We start from the raw sequence: 24,600 nt of genomic DNA, 5'->3' as shown, positions 1-24,600 counted from the left end.
CACCAGAAAATCCCAAGAGCAGCAACCCTTCCTGCCATCCACCTGCTACAGGTTGGGCAGTGGTACCGTGATTTCCATGTTAGGTGGGTATTTGAAGCCCCATTTCACAGAGAAGCACTCAGGATTCCGAGAAGATTAGGAATTGCCACAAGATCATACTGCCCATAGACAGTAGAGCCTGGATCTTAGACGCCCGTGCAATAGCACTCTCTTCAGTGATGGAACGATGCTGCATTGATCATTCTAGTAGCTGTCACCCATGAGCACCAGAAAGGTGGCTAATGTGCCCCTGGCCTGAAGTGTTAAGTCTCCTCTCCTCATGGGACTAGGAGCAACTGCACTGAATGGAGCAATCCCAGAAGACACTGATCCTGGGCCCTACTCTTCCTCTCTGCTCTCTGTTTTATGTAGCATGTTGAGTCTTCCTCCCCCTCCTCCAGAGCAGTCCACCCTTTCCTGGGAGCCCAGTGTACTCCAGTGTGCATTGGAATCATCCCCCACCCCCACCCCATGCTGCAGATGGCAGCAGCTCCTGGCTTAGAGCAGCTGAGAGAAACTTCCTTCCTGCTGTTGTGCTAGGGAGCCGCCCCTTCTGCTAGTCCCACCTTTGTTTGGGTAGCGGTTGAATTTGGTGACTCCCTCTGACAACTGTTCTAGAAAGTATTGGCTTTGCGGTGAGCAGCTTGGGGACGGGGACGGGGTGTTGTGGAAAGCCAGGCACAGGATGAAGGAAGAGACAAGGTCTCTAGGAATGGCCTGAGCACCCTGGTGAGTCACGGCACACCCTGCCAGAGTGACCCATTTGCTGACCCATCTGCTGCTGTCTGTGATCAAATGGGGACAGAATACTTAGCTAGGAAAGAAGATGAGGGAAGCCAGTAAGACAGATAAGGAAACTAGGTTTTCCGCCCTTCCCCCTTAGTCCTCCCCACTAATGACAGTCTGTCCATTTGGGAGGGCAAAAGCTTGCAAGCCCTGGGGCTAAAAAGCCGGATGTGGCCTTGTTGACTCTTGATCAACAGCATTTTGAACAGTACTAGTTTGAACAATATTGAGGCTTCTCTTGTTTTTTTTTTTTATTTTTATTTTTTTTTTATTTTTTATGACAGGTGGAAAGACACTGCTACAGTTTCTTATAAAAGGAAGTGCTAAGGGCATTTTTTTGGGGAATATGGAAGCAATGTGGAATTCTCTTTTCTAAGTATGCACAAATCTGTTCTCTTTTTTCCCCCAAGAGAATCTATGCCTGCTTGCGTCCCTCTCTGTGTCTTGCCCTCTGTTTTCTTCTTTCTTTTTTGATTTTGGTTTTTGTGTTTTGAGAGCAGAACTCATGTGTCATTCCTGTGGCTTGGTCTCATACCAACATTCATTCTCTTGAGCCAGGCAGCACTTCCTAACGCCCATTTGAATCCTAATCTCTGACAGCTTAGCTTTTCCTGGCTCCTGCCAGTGTGCCCATAGCATCTAGAGGCAGATAGCAAGTTCTCGGGGCCTCCTTTCCTTTGTCATAGGGTGTCTGTCCCCATTAGTTGGTGGCAAAATGTGAAAGTCATGTGCTTTTGAGGACTTTCCCCTTCCTACCATTTAATTCTGTACTACCTGCTCCTAAGTGAGATCAGCCAGTGCAGACGCCTTTAAATCCCAGAGCCTGGTCCTCTCCAAACTTTCTTTGCCACTGCCACTCACTGAGGCTGAGCCCACCTTCCTTTAGTGAACTCCCTCTGCTTTCAGCTCCCTCACGGGATGTGGAGCACGAAGCTCTTCACCTTCCATCCACAGGAGATGTTGCTGTGCTTACTTCTAATGCACTGCTTGCCTCTTTCTTTCTATGGAAGACCATGCTCAATGCTCCACCCTGGCATTTATCACTTCCCAACATTCAGGAGCTGGAGGTGAGAGACTGCACATCCTCTAAATTCAAGATAAATTGAAAGAACCTAACCAGAATTACTTGTTAGAAACATATATTTTCCTTTGTGGATAAGGAAACCAAGGTGGCCAAAGGTAGGTACAGAGCCGTGCATAATGGTTCTTGTTGATCAAGTGTTGATCAAGAATTTGGACTTCATCCTTAGCAGTTTTAAGGATGCCAATGACGCTGTGTAACTTATATCTTTGATCTTTCTTCTGGTGGGGAATGGACCAGGGTGAAAGCTGGGGAAGGTGTGTGTGTGTGTGTGTGTGTGTGTGTGTGTGTGTGTGTGTGTGTGTGTGTGTAACAAACAGACCCCATTTCTGTGATCCAAGAAGGGAGACAAGAAATAATGGAAGCAAAATAATGACCCAGGTTGCTGGGGTGAGGTTTAAATCCAGAACAAAATTTAATAGACTAACTCTGGGACTTGGGAATGGCTGGGAGTTAGAAGAAATTCACGACATCCTGGTTTCTATCTGGTAGGCCCTTTGGTGGGCTAGGGAATTCATAAGGGAGAGAGTGGGTATCTGTGCAACACCTCTTTCCATTTGCAGTCAGGAATAATGGAAGCCTAGTCTTAGGTTATTGGTCATAAAATCTTGCAGTGATCCATGTCACTATTTGAGACCCTAATTCTGAATAAAATATGATAAAAAAAATGAACAGGTCAGAAGAGTCTTTTAAAACTCCTCAGGGTCATAACCAAATTGGACAGACAGGGATATAACCAAGAATACCTCTCATTAGCAGCCTTAAATAGACTTTACAAATACATACATTTTTTTCTCAGTAGGCCAGCCTCTTTAAAAGCTTTGGCATGCAAATGTTCTTGCTGGTTCAGGCTTTGACCAGGCCCAGCTAATAAGAGGGAGTTGGCTGGTGGCCTACCACTAGCGTGACTGGCCATCTGTCCTATTTTTTCCCCCTGATTGAGAAAGGTTCCTAAGATATGAGATTTTCAGTTTCAAAACCCAGACAGTCCCAGCAAACCAGGATGAGTGTCTCATCCCCCACCCCTTTCCAAGGGAAGCATTGCAACATGGACAGCTGAACTGGGTGGGGCGGGAGGAATGGAGACAGTTCAGCCTGGGGATTTGGCATAGGGATGCCACCACAAAGCAGAAAGGGAGTTTGGGAATAGGAAAGGCAGGAACATATCCCAAGCCCTTTCACATATCTTCTTGCTTCCAGATGAAATGCTTCTCTTGGAATAGGAGCCTAAAAACTCCATTCTGCTTCCCCAGACACTAGATTCCTTGTTAGCCTGCCCTTCTGAGGCCTTGTTGATACATTTCAGGTGAATGTCAGGTTTAGTGAACAAACCCTTTGGATCCTGCCAGAGTCTAGGACTTGCAGATCTTTCATGAACACAGGACTATTTTAAACTGGGTCCTGGGTGATAAAAAACAGTTTCTTTATATAGTATGCTTCTACATCTTTGAAATCGTGCTTAGAAAAGGCTTCTTTTTGTAGGAGTACCAAAAAAGCTGGCTCATCATCAGCATTCAGCCATTCAGCTCTTTATTTCTAAAGTGACTGTAGCTCTCCATTATTCATAACTCTTCTGAAACCAAATTACAATTTTGAAGTCTTCAAAAGTTTCCCCTTTCCACCCCCATCACAACTATTTCTTTTGCAAAATGAAACTCAGAAAACACATTGTAGATGGTGGGATGAGGAGAACACTTGAAATAAGAAGCTAATGAAAGGGATTTTTCTTCCCTTTGAGCCCCGGTATAAGCCTTCATCTACATTCAGCATTGGGGGGGGGGAAGTACTGGGGAAAAAAAGGATTTTGAACACTTACTATAAAGAAATAATAATTGTTTGAAAAGATAGATCTATTTAATCAAATTTGAATGCTACACAATATACTTATGTATTGGAGTATCACAAGTATCTTGGTACATTGTGATACTCCAATACATGAGTACAATTTTGGGGGGGTGAATCAGTTAAACATCAGAAAAAGAAAAGTCAAATTCAAAAATACATCAGAGGGAGGCAACACACTCATCTTAGAACACCAGTTCATTCTTCTTGTGGCATCTGAACCCTGCACAGTAGGAATAAATGGGGCAGTCAGTCCAGGAGCAATTCAGTTCAGAGAAATAAGAAAAAAGAGGAAATCGGAAAAGGTGCGGAAAAAGGAATAATGCAATCCCTCTGCCCACAGGCCTCAGACAGCAAAGGGTGACAAAAGCTTCAGTGAGACTTGAGTCTGTGGAAAGACACAATCCTTTAGGGCACCACAATGTCCTAAACTAAGCCTGTGGCTGACAATGAGCCTTTTCATTTATCTGTGTCCTTCCTCCTGAATCACCCTGTGAGGACCAGGCATTAATCAGGGCAAAATTGCCTACAGTATATTCTTCCCTGGGCATAAAGGACACATCGAGTGAAACCTTAAATCACAGCATCAGCATTTTACAAAGGTTTTTTAGTTCACATATAATTTAAGGAGGCCAAAAATTTGAGGGAGTGGGGCAACAAGCTCATGCCTCTGGATAATGCTTCATTTTGAAAGTATCCACCATATATATGGGAAAAGCTCTCAAAATGTTCCATCCTGGATTTTTATTTTCAGATTTTCGTCTAAAATCCTGAGAGATACATGCAGAAAAATACCCACGTATTACTAAGTGTACAGCTTGAAGAAGTCCCACCAACAACATACCCGTGTCAGCAGCACCCCAGTGGAGACGAGGCCTGTGCCAGCCCCCAGAATTCCGGCATGCCCTCTTCATCACCCTTGTCAACAGTAGCTGTGGTCTAACAGCTTAGATTAGCTATGTCACACAGGAGAACTCTTTTTGATCGTTTTGTTATGCTGCGTTGTGTTTTATGTCGGTGTCTCATACCATAGTCCTGGCTTTCCTGGAACTCACTATGTAGGCCAGACCAGCCTCAGACTTACTGCAGTTCTGTTCTCTTGCCTTGGTATCTTTGGTGCTGGATTTCCAGGCATAAGCTATCATACTCGGTTGAGAATTTTCAAACTGTAATTTGGGGCATGAGTACTAAAGGAAAGGGAAGTTCTTACAATTTCTTAAAAGAGGTGGAGAGGGAAGACAGTTTGCAATGGTTTATTTTCTGGGGCTGCTCTGAATTAAGGCTATTAAGCTAGAGGGTTCCAAATTGGGCTCTTGCTGGTATAGGATTTGGGGGTGACTGGTCTCTAATGCCTGGGATTACAGCCAGGCTGTAATCTGGTACAACCTGCTTTTCTCAGCACCTCTATCAAAGGCAGCCACCAAGCTTGCTTTATCTGCCTTATCAAAGCCGCTGTCAGATCTTTTAAAGGCACATGGCTGGAAGCACTGAGCACAGGACAACAAAATGGCCGATGGTGGCCCAAATGTATTGGCTTTTTCAAAAGCAAGGCCAGACCCAGCCGCTGAAATAGCATATCTGATGTGGACATTTTTCCTCCAACTTCCAAATGAGATTATGATTGATTAATCTCCCATCCTCACAGGTCTCATCATATTTCTCGAAGTGCTTTCTGCTCCCTTTCCTTTTTTCTTACTGCAGGAGGCAAACAGCACAGAGGCAGGAATAGAGCAATGGAACATACATCGTAATGTGTCTGGAGCAGCATCAGAAAAGGACTTATTTGTTCTCCGGGGCTGTGGCGTGCCGAGTGATTGAATGCTCGCCAAGCTGTCAGTTTTATGAAACAAATTCCCTAACCTCCTTGGCCCAGAGCTTTGCTCAGTCTGAGATGGAAAAGAAATAACTTTTAATAGAAAACTCATTGCTAAAATCTAAGATAAGATTTCAGAGTTACTTCTCTCCTAAGAATAAAATGAAATATTGAAGCAAGCATTTGATGGCAGAGAAGGGGACAAGCTATTAGGGAACCTTATTTTTTCAGTTCTTGGTTAACACACTGTTAATAAAAATATTTAGACTTTTGTGATGCATAATGCATTTTTATTCCTAGTGAGCTGGCCTGTTTGTATACACAGATGTTTCCTGTGCTCTTTCTATCATAGCTGCTATTTGTTCTAAAACAATATTTCAAGCAGGAAACAGAATCTTATGTTAAGAACTTAGGCCTCTCACAGACTCTGTTGGTCTGAGTAAGGATATTTTCATTTCTAGGTATAATACTTAAGGAAGTGGGATGGGGAATCTCCTTTTACTCAAGAGTGTGGAAAGCACTTTAATAAAAAGCAAATGCAAGGAATGTGGTATATGGAGACACTAGACAGCTCTCCCTTTGCCTTCAAGATTAAACCTGGCTGATTCACCCAGGCTAGTCCATGGCTGAAGGGCGGCGTGGCTTTTCTGTCTCCTTTCTCACTTTGTCAAAGCCGCTGTGAGTAATGCCTGCCCTTTCATGCAAACCCTCAGTGTGTTCAACTGGGCTTCGGAGCCTTTCCACAGCATTGTCCTCACAGAGCCGCAGCTTCCATTCCAGCCCCAAGAATGCTGTGGCAACGCGGCGGCGGCTCACCAGCTCAGTTCCTTTGCTGCTCTGCCGAGGCTGTGGAAGTAAATTAGAATAAAATGCACAGGCGTGTGTGCTAAGGAAGGAAAATGAGGTTTTACACATCACCACTTCAAAAACAAAGAGGTGGCCCTGTCTTAATTGAAAAATGGCAGAATGCCCTAATGAAAAGCCAGGCTTAGGATTCAGTCCCTCGTCTCTCCTCTGGTGGCTACCCTTGTGAGTGAATTCTGAAATGATCAGGCAGTGTGTTCAAATAAGATATCATTAAGTATGACTACACAAGCGACACATCACCCTGTGTGGCTAACTTGCCAATAGCTGCCTAAATGCCAGAAAGGAAAGGATGGAGCACAAGGAAGTCTCCTTTTCTGTTTCTTTGCAGATCTATTCTCTTTAATCTCTCACTAATTCTTTATGATTCTAAGATTAATATATACTTTTTACAAGTTAAGTATAGAAAGATGACAGGAGAAGAATATCATTCATAGTCTCGCCACCCAAAGATTGTCTTGATCAATATTTTTGCTTTATGTTCTTGGAGTCTTTTCCCCATTCATATATCCTTTATCTTGTCCAGGAGTTTGAAAAGTGTATCCTACAGTTCAAAGTCTCTTTGTAATTAAGTTGATGTACTTTAAAACTCAGCTAACACACATTTTCCTAATCATCAGCATGAAGCGTTATCTGGCCTATTGCCTCTCATGTGTGACCAAAATATTTAACAAATCTATTCCTCCTCTTCTATTGCCAACACGTCAGTTTTGTTGACTGTCAAATCCCTCAGCACCTAGAACAGCGCCTGGCATCTAGCAGTTTCTTAGTAAATAGTGGTGAATTACTGAATGGATGACAAGTTTATCCTCATATTACTTTCAGGATGCACACATTGTCTCCTGAAGCTGACCTCTTCTCATCACCCTCTACTACTTCTCCATAGTAGTCAGACTGAACTGTAGCTGTCCCTTGACAGAGTGAGGCTGCTCCTTCTTATTTTCCATGTCAGGAAGTAGTTGAGGGAGGCAAGGCCCAGTCTTTGGAACTGGACATATCCAATTCTCAGACTAGTACATAAGGAAACAAGTGTCTTTCTCTGGGCGTCAACAATGCCTTTATTTAACAGACAGTGATGATGCCTGTCTGGCAGGTTGTCTAACAAGTATGCACAAAGCCTGGTTTACAGGAGGGACCCAACATCTGAAGCTACTAGTATTTTGCCTACTTTCTAATGACAGAATAAATAGAGTGTTGGAGACCCTGGAACATTGTTTTTCTCTCAACATGCCCACTCATTTAATCTAACAAACATATGAAGATTTCTGGTGACTAAATTTGTGTCTCCATGCCAAATAAATCAGAGAAGTAGCAAAGAACGGAGAGGCTTTTCTAATAATCTTTTTATTGGCCTTCTGCTGTGATTGCACATGCTTCCTCCACAGCAAGGCATCAGCTGCACTGTACCTATGTATTCCTATAGGCAATTCTCCCATCAGTTAGTCAATGTGCCTTCCATCATGGTGTCCTCAGTCTGGGACCCACAGTGCCTGTTTCTAAAGAATTATTCAGTGCATACTGACTCAATAGGTAAATGAATGAATGAGTGGAATATAACACATTGTACGTATCGTTCCCTGATGTCAACTACCCATATGGACTTCATGGGATTTCCTAAATGAAATTAAAATATAAAACAAAGCAACCAAAGCTTGGAATTATATATTGAGCACTTGACTCTATCATGTAAGCCTCTGACACACAGACACAGAAGTATTGGTTCTGCCAAGTGCTAGCTTAAGGGCAAAATGACACTTCCTCTTTGTTTTGATGATTAAGTCCATGGATTGATTCACTGGCTAGCATCTAAAGTTCTTTTGAGAAAGAGGTGGCAACGTGTGTGCAGTACAGTTTCCTGTCTGCACTCTTAGCTTGAGTTATATGCATGCTGGCATCTCTTTCACACAAAATCTGACGAGCTGGCATTTATTTTTGACAGCATCTCAAATCTTGTGAAAGTCAGAGTCAGGGGCTAGCATTGTTTTTTAGGTTCATCTCAGATAGTGGCAGGACAACCTTGATAATAAAGAGAGTCTTTAAGAGATGTTTTCTTAGAACGCTTCCAGAATAATAATCTAAAAAACATAAAATAGCAGTAAAGGAAATAGCTTAGCTTCCCAGAGCAAAGACCTCCTTATATTATCAGCTTTTCTGAGACTGGCCACAAATAAACACATAGTCACTGAGATAGGTTTTCTTCCCTCATTCACAGTGGCAGTGATCGCTGGTTAGGTGCCAAAGCATATTTTGTACATCTCCCTTGACACCAAGTTAGACTACATTTCCCAGCCTTCCATGTAGTTACAAGTATAGCATGTGCCTGAGTTCTGACCAAAGAATGGAAACAGAAATAATATGTGCCCTTCTGGTCCAATCACAATGCATCCTAGGTTTTCTTCCAGGTTCTTTCCTAATCTGACTGTCAGAGATGGAAACAAGTCTCATGGACATCTTGGAAGCTACTTTCAAAGATGCTAGTGTCTTCTCTACCTAGGGAGTGTCATTTTATGACATAACTGCCTAATGTGCAGTGCTCATCGTGGGTCATTACTAAGCGTGAAATTAACTTCCATTAATGAGCCATTACAAGTTGGGATCCATTTGTAAGATGGCTTGCCCCATCTTAACTAAGTCCTTATTGGGTTTTGTCTTAAAAATGGCTGTCAGTTTTTAAAGGCAAAGGCCTTGATCAGGAATTGTATGTCTGCATGTATCAAGAATTTTTATGGTAATAATAATCCTTTCAGAAATTTTGCAAAGGTACCCTCCCTCATTTTATAGCTGTAGATACAATTCCAAGTGGGGAAAAGCTAAGTATTGCCCACCACAGTTAGCACAGAGAAGTGGAACTGAAGAGGCTCTTTGATGAGACATGTTAACAATGGAGGAAAAGAAAGCACTTTTGTCACATTCCCATGGTGCACAGCTAATAAATAGTGGTGGCTACTGTTGAATCTTCTACCCAGCTTCAGAATAAAGTTGCCCCTGAGAACCAATAATCAAATATACTTAAAAATGAGCGGGGAGCCCTTAGGATAAATGCATTAGTCTCTTACTACCTTTCTTCCTTCCTCATTTCTTCCATTACTCACTCCTTTCCTCCTTTCCTTACTTGAGATGGAGGTATCATTTAGCCCAGGCTATCCTCAAACTCACTATGTTACCAAGGCTGACTTCGAACTCCTAATCCTCCTGCCTCCACCTCCCAAGTGATGGTATTGTAGGTGTAGATACAATGCCCAGCTCGTTTCTTTCATTCTTTTGAAGGAGAGTCTCACCAAGTTTTCGAGCCTAGCCTAGAACTGAATGTTCATTCTGCCTTAGCTATCTAAGTACTGAAACTACAGACATGTGCCAGAACCCCTGACATTTATCGTATGTTTTTCTGATTGGAGAAAGTAACATTATTTTGCTTTAAACAATTTTCTTGGACATTTCTATGTTAAGACTAACCAATCTGTGTCATGTTTGTTATGACAGGGTAACACTGTGTACTAACCTGTGATAACCAGTATGTCTTGATTGACATTTAGGTTGTTTCCAATCTTCCTAATGAAAAAGAGCTGTGATGAATGTGTTTGTACATGTATCTTTGGGATAGATTCCTAAAAGAGAAGTTGTGTGTTCTAGTTTGGTTTCCATTGCTGTGGCAAAACATTCTGACCAAAAGATCTCAGAAGAGGAAAGGGTTTATTTGGCTCACAGATTACAGTCCATCAGTGAAGGCAGTTCTAGGAACTATGATGATGGTGATACCCATCAGGGAAAGAGCCTGAAGCAGAAACCAATGGAGGAACACTGCTTCCTAACTTGGTCCCCAAAGCTTGCTCAGCTGCTTTTCTTGTACGGCCTTGACGGAACTACCCACAGTAGGCTAGACCCTCCTACACCAATTACCTACTAAGAAAATGTCCTACAGACATGCTTCTGAGCCAGTCTAATCAAGGCAATTCTTCATTTGAGGTCCCCTGTTTCCAGGTTTGTCACGTTGATGATAAAACTAACTGAGACATTGTGGGTATTCTGAGAGACATGTTTCACTGTCCTTCATGTGTGGAGCTCTATTTATTCAGAAGCAGATAATCAACAGTTCTGGGAATGGACTCAATGGATTTAGTTCTCCAAATTCCAATAACTAAGAAATTGGAAGAAAGGGTGTCCAGAGTATCTGAAGGCTTCAGCTGTGTTCCAACCCCATGGCATAGGATAACAGTGAGGAGGTACATCCCAAAGGGAGAGAATGACACCTTCCAAATATTGGTTGGATTCTCTACATACTTCTGGCAATCAAACCACCATTGTCTGGAAGGTCAGGGCTGATCTGGGCACAGGGATATGAAGCAAGGCTTCTACTTGCAAAAGCCTGTAGGATGGAGAGAGGGGGAGGGGAAGACTGTCTAGGCTAGCTGTCACTATAAGATTTCTGTTAAAGCTGAAGCTGAGGGTTTCAGGACACTTACTCCTCAGAAGAAGGCATAAACCTGATGTGTCCGGACAGATTTTATGGCTAGTAGGTGGCTCCAGTCAGACATTTTTATATGTCCAGCTGTGTGTGCTCTGAGATGTCCCTGTCCATGAGAGTTATTCCAGGAACTATGATGATGGTGATGATAATGATGATAACAGTGGTCATGGTTGCAGGGAGAAGGAGGTAATTACCCAGGCAGTGCTGTGACAGCTTAAAGTGGATTACCTCTGCTATGCTTGTGTGTGTGTGTGTGTGTGTGTGTGTGTGTGTGTGTGTGTGTGTGTGATGTGCAAGGGCTATACATTAGAATGTTCTATGTAGTGTGTATGTAATGTATGTGTCCAGTGAAGGTGTGCTGCTGCTGTGGTAGAATGGAGAGTGAGTGTATGTGACACTGTAGGCTAGTGTGGAACACAGGGTAGAATGTCTGTGGATAGAATGATGTGTGAATGTGTTAGAGTTTTAAAGGGGAATAGATTAAATCTCCTGTACCACTTGCATGCCTACCAAATACTTGTTCATTTTGAAGATTTTTTTTTTCTTCTGCTTTCACTATTACCTATGGCAAAAATCAAATGCTAGCTTCACCCAAGGGAACCCTTTTAGCTAGGTTCTTCCTCAGAAGGCCAAGATCTATTGAAGGGCTTAATTTTCCATTGGTAACAGTTAGAGAGAGGGATCCAGAGCACCTTCCAGAGTAGCCTGATTTTACCTGATAATCTTTTAACTTATTATTCCACTGTATTTTCTTATTGATATGTATAAATATAATACGGTGGAGTTTGGTGGTAATCTAACCCAGGCCCTTGCACATGCTAGGCAAGTACTCTACTACTTGCTAAGAACTGATGGCTTGTGAGAGCATATATTTTTTTCTCATCTAACCACCTCCAGATCAAAACAGAGTCTAGTTCCAGATGCCCCAAAGCTTTTCTGATACCCACTCTGGCCAAGAGCTTGTGAAAGCAAACATTATTCTGACTTCTGTCTCCCTGGATTAGTTTTGTCTCTTCTATATTTTCATATAAGTGGAATTACAATGTATGCAGCCTTATGTAGCTGGCTGTTTTCACTTAGATAATGCATGTGAGATTCGTCGTATTGCTGATAGTGTTCATAGTTTCTTCCTCTTTATTACTGCATAGTGTCTGATTGTATGGGTGTATCACAGTTTGTTTATCCAGTCTCCTGCTGATGGACATCTGGGTGGTTTCCAGTTTGGGGCAATTGGAAGTAAAGCTGCTATGAATATTCTCGAACATGTCTTTTGGTGGCCATATGTAGAGCTGTCTTAATGTTGCCTGTGATAGCATTTGACAAAGATAGAGCTTGCAAAAAGTAACCCCTTGCCAAAAATCAAACAGCAACAACAACAAAACCCCTGAATACCCCAGCCGGCTTAAAAACTGAAGCAGTCGATTGTCTAAGGCCTGTCTTGAAACTGACTGCTTCTCTCCCTTGGGAGACAAGGACATTGCGCAGGAAAAGATGACAGCCTCTTTGGGATACAGAGCTCTGCTGCAAAACAGACATCATCTCTGAGGGTTTCAATATTTATGGAGCCACTACATACAGTGAATAATTACTTCCTGGGTGTACATTGAGGTCTTTGAAAGAGACACTGGTTTCTTCGGATTCATTGAATTGTGACTTGGGTGCTGGTGCCAAGATTTGCTTATTGGATTCTGGGTACTCTTGCAGCTCTGCTCCAAGACTTCAGGACTGGCCCCCAAGGAACATTTGATCCATGCAAAGGACAAAGCAAGACCCCTGGTAGCTTATGATCCCTCACCCAACCTTGCAATGGAATTATAAGCCCCAACTTCCTACTCCTCAAAGGAGAGGAACCTAGGGTTAATTTCCAGTGGCCTAGAGCATCATTGCCTATAGCAGGTAGCTGCTCATTGGCACATCCTGGCTAGGCTACTTTCTTTTTCTTTCTTTCTTTCTTTCTTTCTTTCTTTCTTTCTTTCTTTCTTTCTTTCTTTCTTTCTTTCTTTCTTTCTTTCTTCCTTCCTTCCTTCCTTCCTTTCTTTCTTTCTTTCTTTTTTTCTTTCTTTCTTTCCTTTTTTCCAGATAGGGTTTCTCTGTGTAGCTTTGCGCCTTTCCTAGAACTCACTCTGTAGCCCAGGCTGGCCTCGAACTCACAGAGATCCGCCTGGCTCTGCCTCCCAAGTGCTGGGATTAAAGGCTTGTGCCGCCACCGCCCAGCCAAGGCTACCTTCCTTTCCTGGCTTGGGTCCCCACTATTCCACAGGTACTTCTGACAGTCTCATGTACACTAGATACACTTGGATCTTAGTGTCAGCATTTGCTTTGGGTGATCCCTCCCAAGTACAGCTACACTCTGTCTCTAGCATGACACATGTATTAATACGGTTTGAGAATTTGGAAAATTCCATAGTATCCTTTGCTTTGGGGTTAAGTCGCCACCAAGGCATCTTTGCTGTGGAGAAGTTTGTGATTAGTGGCTGGCCCAGAGGAGCCCCACAATAAATAGTATTTAATTTCCAAGCTGCAATGAAGGGAGACAGGTTTGGTCCCACTGCTCCTTGTCACTGTCACCACCAATACTGTGCACGGTGGATTCGTGACCACAGAAAAGTGTGAGGAAATGGAATCACTTAAGACATGGGGGATTAGGAAGGGATAGTGTGGGGGTTGGGCGTGGGGGTTGCTACTTAGGAGGATTCTAAACCTAACAAAAAATGCCTTTATATAAACCCCAGAATCAAAGAGAAAGGACAAAAAATTGTATCTCTTCCATGATAAGCATTTCCTTAGAAAAATAAAGTGAACACAACCAAATAAATGGTTCTGATTTGTTGAAGGTAGAAATCTTTGTCCCTTCCCTTCCCTCCCTTTCTATCCCCCTTCCTCCCTTCCCCTCTTCTTTCCTGACTTCCTGCCTTCTGTCTTTCTCTCATTTGTTTCTTGAGACAGGTTCTAACATAACCCAAAATGGCCTGTAACTCACTTTATGCTATGCAGCCAAGGCTGGCCTCAAACTCTTTAATATTTCCTTTCTCTACTCCCCAAGTTCTGGGATTACAGGCATGTACTACCATACCCAGCCATAGGACAGAAGACTCTGGAATGATTTGTTTTAGCTTTCATTTTTCCAAAATGCAGCTATAATGTAGACATGGACATTTTGAGGAGAAAGATCATAATGCACAAAACAGTTTGTCTGGTTCCTTTAAAATCTTTCTTTGGAGGAGGATTTTTTTTTTTCACATAACTTAAGAAAGGGAGCAGAGGGAAGGTGAGGCTCAGGGAAAAGGGATAAAATTAGTCACAGTGTTTCAATGATTGGAGTCTGAGTTCATGGTTCTGCAAGGATAAACACACGGACCCATCTCAGTGTGGGACTGGGCAGGGGAGGCCTACAGCATTTGGAGACTGCAGGATGTCCAACTGCAGATATGGAGTTTGTTTTATACACACTCAGGGCACAGCTGGATCAAGAAGGCTATGGCAGATGAATCTGAGGGCAAAGATAAACTCAGGCTGCATAGGATGTTCACGGGTGGCAGAGAGAATATGTGTGGGGGGTTTCGGAAGGGCTCTCATTTGCCTGCTGTTCCTCTTCACCTGGGGCAAGTTTGGAAGCACACAAGCTGTTTAAGTTATATTCTGTTAACCTTTCCCCAGCGGCTGTGCTTGCCTGGTCTGATCCAGCACACCACCACACACGTTCTAATCGGTTTTGCTGTTTCACTGATTGCAGAATTAGAAGCATCCACCGTCTGGTAAAAGTGGGTCACGGGAGCTCCTGACTCTGCTATGCTGCTAATAGATTTCTGAATGGCAGTGCAGGGGTGCCTGAATGTGACATTTGAGCAGAAGAACAATGATGATCGCTCACTGATGATTTTGCGCTTGGATCATCCTTTTCTCCAGCATTACCATGTGTGGGGGAGGACTCACAGATTACAGGTGCTGGGGAAAAACAATGAATGAGGCAGTGAGATGCTCATCTGAAAGCAAGTGAGTGCTTTATCAGGCTTTATCGAGATAGCTCCCTCTTCCTGGGCCAGTATACCATTCTGCCACTTGCTTTTCTCATCGCCACTCTGGGCTTCCACCACAGCAACTTTTTCCAGGCCTACTGCCCAGTGAACTGGCAGGGCACATGAGATAAGCTCCTTCCACAGCCCATCCCCCTCTCCACCTCCAGGCCACCACCACGTAGAATCTGTTCTTTCCATGTTGCACTGTGAGGTGCATCCCTTGCTTGGTCTTCTCCTGAACCTCTTCCTTGCTCTTCTTTGTGTCGTGTTCTCTTCCCTTATTATTCTAGTTATATAATTCTGTTGTCTTCACGCACTGCATAGGAAGTGAAACCACACCGGTTTGTAATGAAATAATTGAACCTTTAGGTTTCCCCCAGGACAAAAAGGAAATTGAATCAAGTGATAAAGACCCAGACATTGTCAAATTCACCATATGGGCATTGTTCTTGCCAATAATCACTTACATAGAGCAGCTGTGGGTAGCTCGCTTACTTGCTGCCTCCTCTTCTTTGTGAAAGTGCAATTTTGCTTAAACCACGTCTTTCTTTCAGCTCCACAAAATGGTGATCATAATCACGTCTGACCCAAGCCCATTGCTTATGTGTGTTCATGTTTAATTTGAAACCTGTCAACAGTGATTCCTCCAAAGCCTCCTGTTCACTCAGAGCTGCTCTCCCATTGGGTGCGCTAGGATCCTAGAAGAAGAAGAAAAGAATAAATCAACATAAAATGATGTAATAAAATCTTCTTAAATAACAACCAGGTAGTAAATTAACATATATGTGACCTTTGAAATGAGCATGTACAAGGAAGTTGAATCCAGCAAGTAGCTGGCTGAGTGCCTGCCCTTTACTAATAGGTTGAGAGATACAGCTGCTAGAAAGATATTTAAAACGTGACTTCTATAAATACACACATACACATAGACACACTCCATTTCCTTCATTTGACAAACTCTAATTTCATTGGGATTGACAGCCTTGCCTTTGTTGAGCATGCATTTAACAAATGAGATTAAACAACTCTCCCACTCAGTTTCATCTAATTCAATTTGTCAGCAAAGCAGGTAGCTAGAATAATGTAGTTCCCGAGGAGGGAAGAAGGCTTTCCTTGGGGTTAAGTGCCATAACTTCCTGGATCAGAGGTACAGCAAGTATCTCTTCTGTATTTTTGTTTCATTTTATTTGTTAAAGTATAAAATCAGTAAAGTGAACCAATCAAGTGTACAAGTTAATAAGTTGTTGCTAATATATATACATTTGTAAACGTATCCTCCAAATCCAAATATACAACATTCCTGTCTGCCAAAATGCAAAAGTTCATTTCCTAATCAATACAGCTCCCTGCCTCATCCTCAAGGTAACCACTATATTGTCTTCTAATAGAAAAGATCAGTTTTGCCTGGGTTTAAACCTCATGTAAAGTGCAATGAGTAATATTTTTTTCCTCGTTTGGTTTATTTCACTCAGGATAATGTATTCCAGACTTAGCCACACTACTGAGTATATCACTAATTCATTTTCAGTCACTGCTTCCTGTTATATGACACGATGCTTACCAGTGGGGAACTTGACTGTTTCTGGCTAGGCTCTGGCCTCTATGTTTTATTCTTTTTTATTAATTTGTTCTTTGACAGTTACATACATGTATACAACACATTCCGGTCACATTGTTCCCTCCACCCTTTTCCATTGCTTTACATTTTCTAGCAGTCTATAGAAGGACTCCTAGAAATGAGCAAGGGTGATATGACTGTGAGTCAACTTGCTCCATACTAGCAGGAAACTGCACTCACCACGCATAGATGCATGCTCTAGACTTGGAGTTAGGTTTTCTTTTGTCTAAGATTCCAATTCGGCTCCAGGATATGTTGTCACATATCTGACATAAGTGTTGGGGGACCACACACTTCAGTGCTTCATCTCCTTAAACCCTGACGTGGGAAAAGGCAGGTGACCTTAAGGAACAGATGGCAGTTGAGACCTAGAGAGGGTCTTCAGGAATCCAGGAAGGTAGGAAGAGAAGCAGTTTCTCATCTGGAATGCTCAGGTATCTGGTACCGTGCCTGCCTTTGGACAGATCCAAGGACACAGCTTCGTTTTGGTTATCTTTGCTGACTATTCTGACACTTTCCATTTTCTGACTCCTGGAAATAAAGTCTTCTTGCATCTTATAAGAAAACAAACTGTCCAGATGGTATGGCTAGGGTAGGCATTGGACATTTGGCAGAAGCGGGCACAGAGGGATACCCCTTCCTTCTAGCTGTCAGATGAGGACAACAGCTGAGAGTACAGCTCTAGAAGCTCCTGGGAAGGGAAGGCCGGGTATGCAAGTTGGATCTGGTGTTACGATACTGTAAGAAGATGAATTGTTTAACTGTGCCCCTTTGCCTGGGATTGTCCCGGTTCAAACACTGAACAGCCCCTGAGCCTTCCATAGGAAGCCCCTCATTCTAAGGCAAAAGCAAGACGGCTGATCACCTTAGATGAGGAAGCCATTTTCATGCACCTATTTATGCATTCAATAGACAAATGCTACTGTGTTTCTATTATAGACCAAGCACTTTGGGGTTTGGGAGGATGGAGTGGTACCTGACAAGGCTACGATGATTCCTGTCTCCCTTCTAGGATATTTTCTCTGGAGAGAAAAGGGTGGAACTTAAAGAAGTCATTGTAATACAGTGCTATGCTTGCCTGAATAGCCATAATAAGGCAAGGAAGGCTTTAGTTAAAAAAAAAAAAAATACCAGGGGCTGTAGACATGGTAATTGACGACCAGTCCTTTATTTCCTAAGCATAGCCACAGAATTCCAGAGCTGGGAGAAAAGTAGCTCACAGCAAAGTCAGGTGTTCTCATAGTGATTGTGGAAAAAGAGGGTGGGAAGATAAGGAAGCACATAGATGTAGGCCTGTGGATGGAATGAATCCCTTTGTGCTGCTTAGGTCTCCAGGCACATAGCAGTGCTTCTTTTCCTGCTTTGAGAGTCTCTGTTGGATGGTGCAAAACAGTGTGTCGTGAACAGGAGTCTTTGGCATTGTCCGTGCCCATAAATTCAGATTGACAAACACGCCCTGGCAAACTTTCCACATCCTTTCAGGTCATACAGATAAAGTGGATAGGGGCAAGGATGATGCACTGGAGCTAATAATTCAGTATGTTTGTAAACAGGGATCCAGGGTTGAAAAGCTAGTGCCAGATCTCCTACATGTTGTGTTACAACAGAACAACATGTACTTCTAGATATCTTAAACTAATGGAGATGTACTCTTGCTTAAGAGGCCCAGTTATTGTTGGTTAAAAAAAAAAAAAACAAAACCTTTTTAGTGCACTTGAAAAATATGACAGCTGCTATAAAGGCTACAAGGCCAACCTAATACAAGCTGGCGGATACAAATATATCCACACACAGAGAGTGAGGGAGTAAGAGGAGAGAGGGAAAGAGATAGGAAAGTGGAAGAGAGGGAGTAGGAGAGAGGAAGAGTTAGATAGACAGACAGACACAGACAAACAGATCAGAGACAGAGATAGAGAATACCTTTTGAATAGTTTACTTTCCATTCAGTAATTATACAACAAAAAATAAATCCCTTACCTGGATGGGAAGGCCCAGCCATTTAGTTCAGTACCAGAGGCACATCCAAGCAGGACAAGTCTTGAACCTCAGCTTTTCTTTCTTGTCTTCTTCAACCCAGAGGTACTACTAATGATGTTTCCCTGAAAGGATGCGTCCTTCTATTGAGGTCTGTTGAAAACATAAGGGTAGGGATGGGCGCTGTTACTGTTTTTTTTTTTCCAACCAGGAAGTTTCTGTTGTTTTCATTAACTGTTAGAAATGGTGCAGATATGTCGAGCCAATTTTTTCTTCTTTCTCTACCTTGATCACCATGCAAGGAAAATAGAGATCCTCCCAAACACTTTTTTTTTTCCCTTTGACTGGGTGTCATCTGGGAAAGCAGTGTCACACTAGCCTTCTCTGAATCCTGACCCTTCCCGGTTTGCAACCATCACGCAGATCTTTCCAGTCTGTCTGTGACAGGTGGAGGAGGAAGCACGGCAGCCTCCCCTGGATGACCTCCCAGCTTTCCTCCGCAAAGAAGCAATAACGGAGGCTTATCCATGAGGAACGAAGTGCCTCTTCCCTTTACAGTTTCATGATGCCTTTCTTTGTAGCGTGTTCAGCGCGGCTTGGCTTGATTTATGAGTTTTTTGCCATCTGGTTTATTTCTCTTGTTGTTTTGTATTGTTTTAAATCTGCTCAAGGCCATCTTTGACTGAGCCTTTTTTTAAAAAAGACAAATTACAAAAGCAAATCCTAAGAGTGTCATCTGAAGGTTAGGGATGAAAGAGAAGTTTAAATAGGACTCTGATCGTCCCTGTGAAGTCCAGTAGCTAAAAATAAAGTTCCTTTTCCTTTGTTGATTATGCAATAGAGCACGGTCTCACATGTGAGTGTGGTGGAATGTAGCAGTTGTTGTTCGGAGAATTCCTGCCTGGGCTTTCTTCAAGAGAGCTCCAGTAGTTCTGTGAATAACTGATTTCACTCAGTTAGTGATTGAGTACCCACTGGGTGCAAGGAATGCTGCTAGACACATTGTGATGTTGCTGAGTTGTAGCCAGGCTAAGATTTTCTTTTCACGTGGTCTGGGCTCAGTTTTTATCCCACGAAGGAAGTGATGTCACTGTATCTAAAAGCGAAATGAAGCAAGAATGAAGTGAGAAAGGGGTCCTTCCTTCTAGAGGAAGAAAGAGTGGAGTTGTTTGAAGGAGAAGGGACTCCTTGGGTACTGGGTGTTGTCTGTGTTCTGGGAAGCCATGAAATATCAGTGAGCTGGATAACTATGTTTAAGCCATGTGCTTATTAAAACCAGCAGGCCTGGCTTTACCAGACAAAGAAATTCTGAAACAATTTTGGAAATACATTTACAAGAGTGGAATTCATAAATGGAACTGCACAGCCATAGTTGTACTGTTTAAATACAAGGTTGGATGAGCAAAAGAGAATTTTACAAGTATGGATCTAAAGCTCTAAAATGAACTTGCCTAATTGGTAGTAATGATGTAGAGCATCTTGCTGGAAGGCAAACAAATCTCATATCTAAAAATACTCTCTTGAATGTAACAGCAAATGGAGTGTCAAACAATGTTGGCAAAGCATCTTGGTTAAAGACGTTGGAAGGGAGTTAAGGACAGTAGGTTAGTAGCTAGTACCTGACAAGCTGCTCCACACAATTTGGAAACCTTTTCGAGAGATTCATCAATCCATCTAACCTTAGAATCACCTTTCGAGAGTTTTGGACCTGCGTGTTCCTGAGCCCAATCTGGATGGGCTAGGTCTACTTTTGCCTTGCTGTGATGACAGTGCCCATTCTGGTTAGGTTTTTGTTTTGTTTTGGCAACTTGACACAAGGTAGATTCATCTGGGAAGAGAGAATCTCAACTGAGAAAGATGCCTCTAGAGGAAGACTGGTCTATAGGCAAGTTTGTGAGTTATTTTCTTGATTAACGATTGATCTGGGAGGGCCCAGCCCACTGTGGACAGAGCCACTTCTAGGCAGGTGGTCCTGGTGGTATAAGAAAGCATGATGAGCGAGTCATGGAGAGCAAGGCAGTAAGCAGCGCTCTTCTCTTCAGTAACCTCTGCTTCAGTTTCTACCTCCAGGAGCCTACCTTGAGTTCCTGCCCTGACTTCATGATGGGCTGTAAGCAGAATGGTGGAATAAAATTGTCTTTGTAATAGCAATGGAACCCTAACTCTGACAGTGCCTGACAGAAACAACTTAAAAGAGGAAAGAATTGTTTTGGTTCTTCATTTCAGCTCATCATGGAGGAGAAGACATGGAAGTGGGAGCATGTGGCAGAGGCTCCCTGCGTCACAGTAGAGCATGAAGCAGAGATGTCATTGGAATAAGGAGCAGGGCTATGACTTTCAAATGCTCACTCCAAGTATCCTACTTCTGCTAGCTATGGATTCTTCCAACCGCCAAAGGAGCCACAGCCTCCTAATACAGTGCCATCAGCTGGTGAACTAGCATTCAAAACACAAGTGCCATGGAAGACATTTCAGATTCAAATTATTAACACCATTAGACTGATTGTGTCATACTTTTGAGTGTCAGATGGAGAATCTGTGTGCCCAGAGAGCACTCCAAGGTACTTTGAGTTACAGAGCTGCTGCCCTGCTCCATTTCTCTGTGAAAGCTCCCAACTGTATCACCCTAGAAAATTTTGTCTGCAGGACAGAGGAGCATAAATTAGCAAATCTTAGGATATACAATTGACTAGATTGTACATGTGTTCATTAGCTCAAGACCAATTTTAAATCCCAGTCAACGTTATAATTCCTTCAAAGGACTGCAAATCAAGTCACACACAATGGTTCTTAAAATTATTTGTGCTCATTATTATAGGGCTGCGTTCTTAAAACACTCAGCCCCTCCTAGGTTGGAGAGACAGAGACATAAACAACTTTTTTGATTCCTTAGCTTTCAAGATGGTTGAAAGGATGAATAGTGATAAGTGAATAAAATGTGGAATGTTAGTGAGTGAGCAAACAAAAATTCAATAACACTCTACTGTAACCCATATGCATCGTGAGGACCTTTTGTAGCCTCCCCTGACCTTCGCAGCATCTTTATTTAGGCATCTGGAAGCACATTTCACAAAGGAGAAGGTTGAGTGGTGATCATAGTGACAGCTCAGAAATGGAGCCAGCAGTCAGGTCTAGACCATTAGGGTTCACTGGACCATTTAATTCCCTTCCCCTCTTCCATCCTAGGCCTGACCCTAAGGGGCCACAATCTGTTTTTTCCTTCTTCCTCCCCCCTCCTCCATCCCCTCCCTTTTCCCTCATCAAGAACACTCTAAATTGTGATTCTCGCTGTGGGGTCCAGCTTAGAGATCTGCTTTGGCTCCTGTTGGACTCATTCAGGTCCACTTTTTTCTCCAAAGACCTTGGCAATCTGTTTGAAAGTACTTGTATGTACAGTTCTCAGTTTTGGCATGCTTTAGCTAAATCAAAGGTAGGACCATTTGTTCCAGAATTATATGTAAGTTCTCTTCATCTCTAGAGTGGAATTAGGCAAAGGGGCTTTAGGGATCCCAAATTCCAAGCTGACAGCATTAAGAAGCTGCCAAAGGACATGGGTATTGGCAGCTTCTGCTATGTGCCATTTGGGGCCAGGGTTGTGCTCAGCCTCTGGGCTATGGTTCCAGAAATTAGAAGAAAAGGAGGCAGGCAGCAGGCAACTAGAAGGGGCAACCTCGCCTCTTCCCCAGAGATTTTATAGAGGTGCAGCAAATTTCAGGCTAGAACTTCTCCGAGGTTCATGGATGACTTTACCACCTTTTTCATTGCCTTTTCTGAAAGGTGGTCCCTGCATCAAGACCAGGATGACTCCTATTCACATTACTAACATTTGGAATTGGGTGAATTTTTGCTGTAGGTAGGCTAGGGTTGAGGGATCCGCCCATAAGAACTTCTCTGGTCTCCCCTGCCTACCAGCTGCCAGTAGACCTCCTCTTCTCCCAACTATGATAATGAAAAATAGCACCTTGCTGTTGCATCAGACAGTGTTGGATCAGGCTGAGTACCACTGGCTTAGCATTCTAGTAGAAATAGGAAGGAGGAAGGAACCATGTGCTATGGTTTCAGGGACACTAAGTTGGGAATGCTGGCAGGACCCCAAAGCTCTCAACTCCTTCTATTTACTTAGCCAGCAGAGATACCATCAGGAAGTAGCACGTAAAAGTTTATGGACCTTTACAACCCAGTGTGATACCAAGCTTGTCCACTTATGCTTTTTCATGTTGTCCTCTTCCTCACCAATCCTTGTACACAGTTATATGGCTCTAAATACCGTAAGTAGCCTAGGCCAGTGGTTATGATAGCTGACTTCATAGCTAAGGCTGTGGTAGGTTTAATTCCCAATTCTGCCATTAGAGAGCAAGTTTCTTATTATCTTCATAACTCAATACTTTCACCTGTAATGTTGTAGTAACAATAGTACTCTCTTTGTAGGGTTGTTGTTTGTGTGGGTTGGTTATTAAAAGCATTTAGCAGAGTTTTTGGCACATAATAAGTACTTTGTTTAAGTGTTTTGTAAATAAAACAAAGAATCTGGATGAATAAGATCTGATGGACACAGTCATTCAACAATTGTTTATTGGGTGTTGAACAAGGCTCCACCCTTACCTTGTAGTTGTTCTGAGTTTGGTCATGATGCCACAGTAACTTAAGTAAGGTTCTGAGCCATTGTTTTACATCCTAAAGGGGATTACAGAGTTGACTGTCTTCATTTCTGGACTAGGATCTACTCTGGGAGCAGTGCCCATGGAGGGACTATGCTCTCTTATACAGTGTCAACATCAAACGCTCTGCATCCCAGTGGACATGCCACATGGCTTTAGGGCCACATGCAGTGTTTCTTACTCATCAAAAGGCGAGTGCTAATTTACTCTGCATGGGTTCAACATCCCACACAACAATGACTCAACCCTGTCACTCTTCAGTTATATATAAGATATATTGAACCCATTATTCACTATTTCATGCCACTTGTGTGAGAAATTTGAGACATATTTTAAGCACATTCATTGGAAATATTATTCTCTCTTTCTTCCTACACCCCTCCTTTCTCCAAACAAGTACCCACTGAGTACCAGCTGCCACTATAGATGTTGGGGACAAAGTAATGAATATGGCAATGGGACTTTCATTCCAGATAAGGACTATAAACAGAAGTCAAAGGAAAGAGAATAGTTTATTGTAGTTGGAGTTTTCTCCAGTCCTGCTCTGGCCCACGGCCACTCAGACCCAAGTAAACACACAGATACTTAAATAACTTATAAACTGTATGGCCGTGGCAGGCTTCTTGCTATCTAGTTCTTATATCTTAAATTAACCCATTTCTATTAATCTAAATGTTGCCGTGTGACTTGTGGCTTACTGGTACTTTACTCTTGCTTCTTATGGCAGGGGCTGGCAGCATCTCCTGACTCAGTCCTCCCATTCCCAGAATTCTCTTCTCTGCTTATCCCACCTATACTATACTTCCTACCTGGCTACTGACCAATCAGCATTTTATTTATCAATCAATCAGAGCAACACATTCACAGCATCCCCAGCAGTTTATCAATGGGATGGTCCCTGGAGAAAAGCCATGCAGAGACTGATGTGAGACAGAGTAACTGGGATGGAGATAGTTACAGAACCTTCCCAAGACAGGGAGCTGTTTTGATGTCAGATGCAAAGTCTGAGGAGGATCCAGCCATGGTGAGGGCTTTGCAAGCTGAACATACAGTCTGTGGACAAGCCCCAACACAGGAGAAAGCCTGGTATCTTTGAAGGAAAGATATATTCTGAGCAAGTTGCTGGGAATGAGGCTGGAGAGAGTTAAAGTAGGTTCATATCAGGCAGGCATTGCTTATAAAGTACAGTGAGATGCCATCAGAGAGCTTTATGCGGATGAATAAACAATCTGATTTATGTTATTTTAACATTTTTAAAGATAAATGTTTTATTTGTGTTTCTCTCTCTCTCTCTCTCTCTCTCTCTCTCTCTCTCTCTCTCTCTCTCTCTGTGTGTGTGTGTGTGTGTGTGTGTGTGTGTGTGTACCCAAGGAGGACAGAAGGCATCAGATCTGCCACAGCTTGAGTTACAGGCAGTTGTGAACCACCTGACATAGGTGCTGGG

The 24,600-nt window shown here is 42.8% G+C and overlaps 1 protein-coding gene and 1 long non-coding RNA gene across 3 annotated transcripts in view; one reads left to right on the top strand and one right to left on the bottom strand.

Annotated features, from left to right (window-relative positions):
• The window catches only part of Rai2 (retinoic acid induced 2), a 63,747-nt gene that overhangs the window by 12,427 nt on the left and 26,720 nt on the right, over positions 1–24,600 (top strand). The gene's annotated exons all lie outside the window — the stretch shown is intronic.
• LOC119086713 lies at positions 13,934–19,596 on the bottom strand. Its single transcript, XR_005090055.1, has 3 exons — positions 18,502–19,596; positions 15,374–15,604; positions 13,934–15,222 (listed from the first exon to the last, which is right to left on the bottom strand). It is a non-coding gene; the product is annotated as an uncharacterized LOC119086713 (long non-coding RNA).

Source organism: Peromyscus leucopus, chromosome X (genome assembly GCF_004664715.2).
Source record: "Peromyscus leucopus breed LL Stock chromosome X, UCI_PerLeu_2.1, whole genome shotgun sequence".
Taxonomy (NCBI): domain Eukaryota; kingdom Metazoa; phylum Chordata; class Mammalia; order Rodentia; family Cricetidae; genus Peromyscus; species Peromyscus leucopus.
This window is presented reverse-complemented; position numbering and strand designations above follow the sequence as displayed.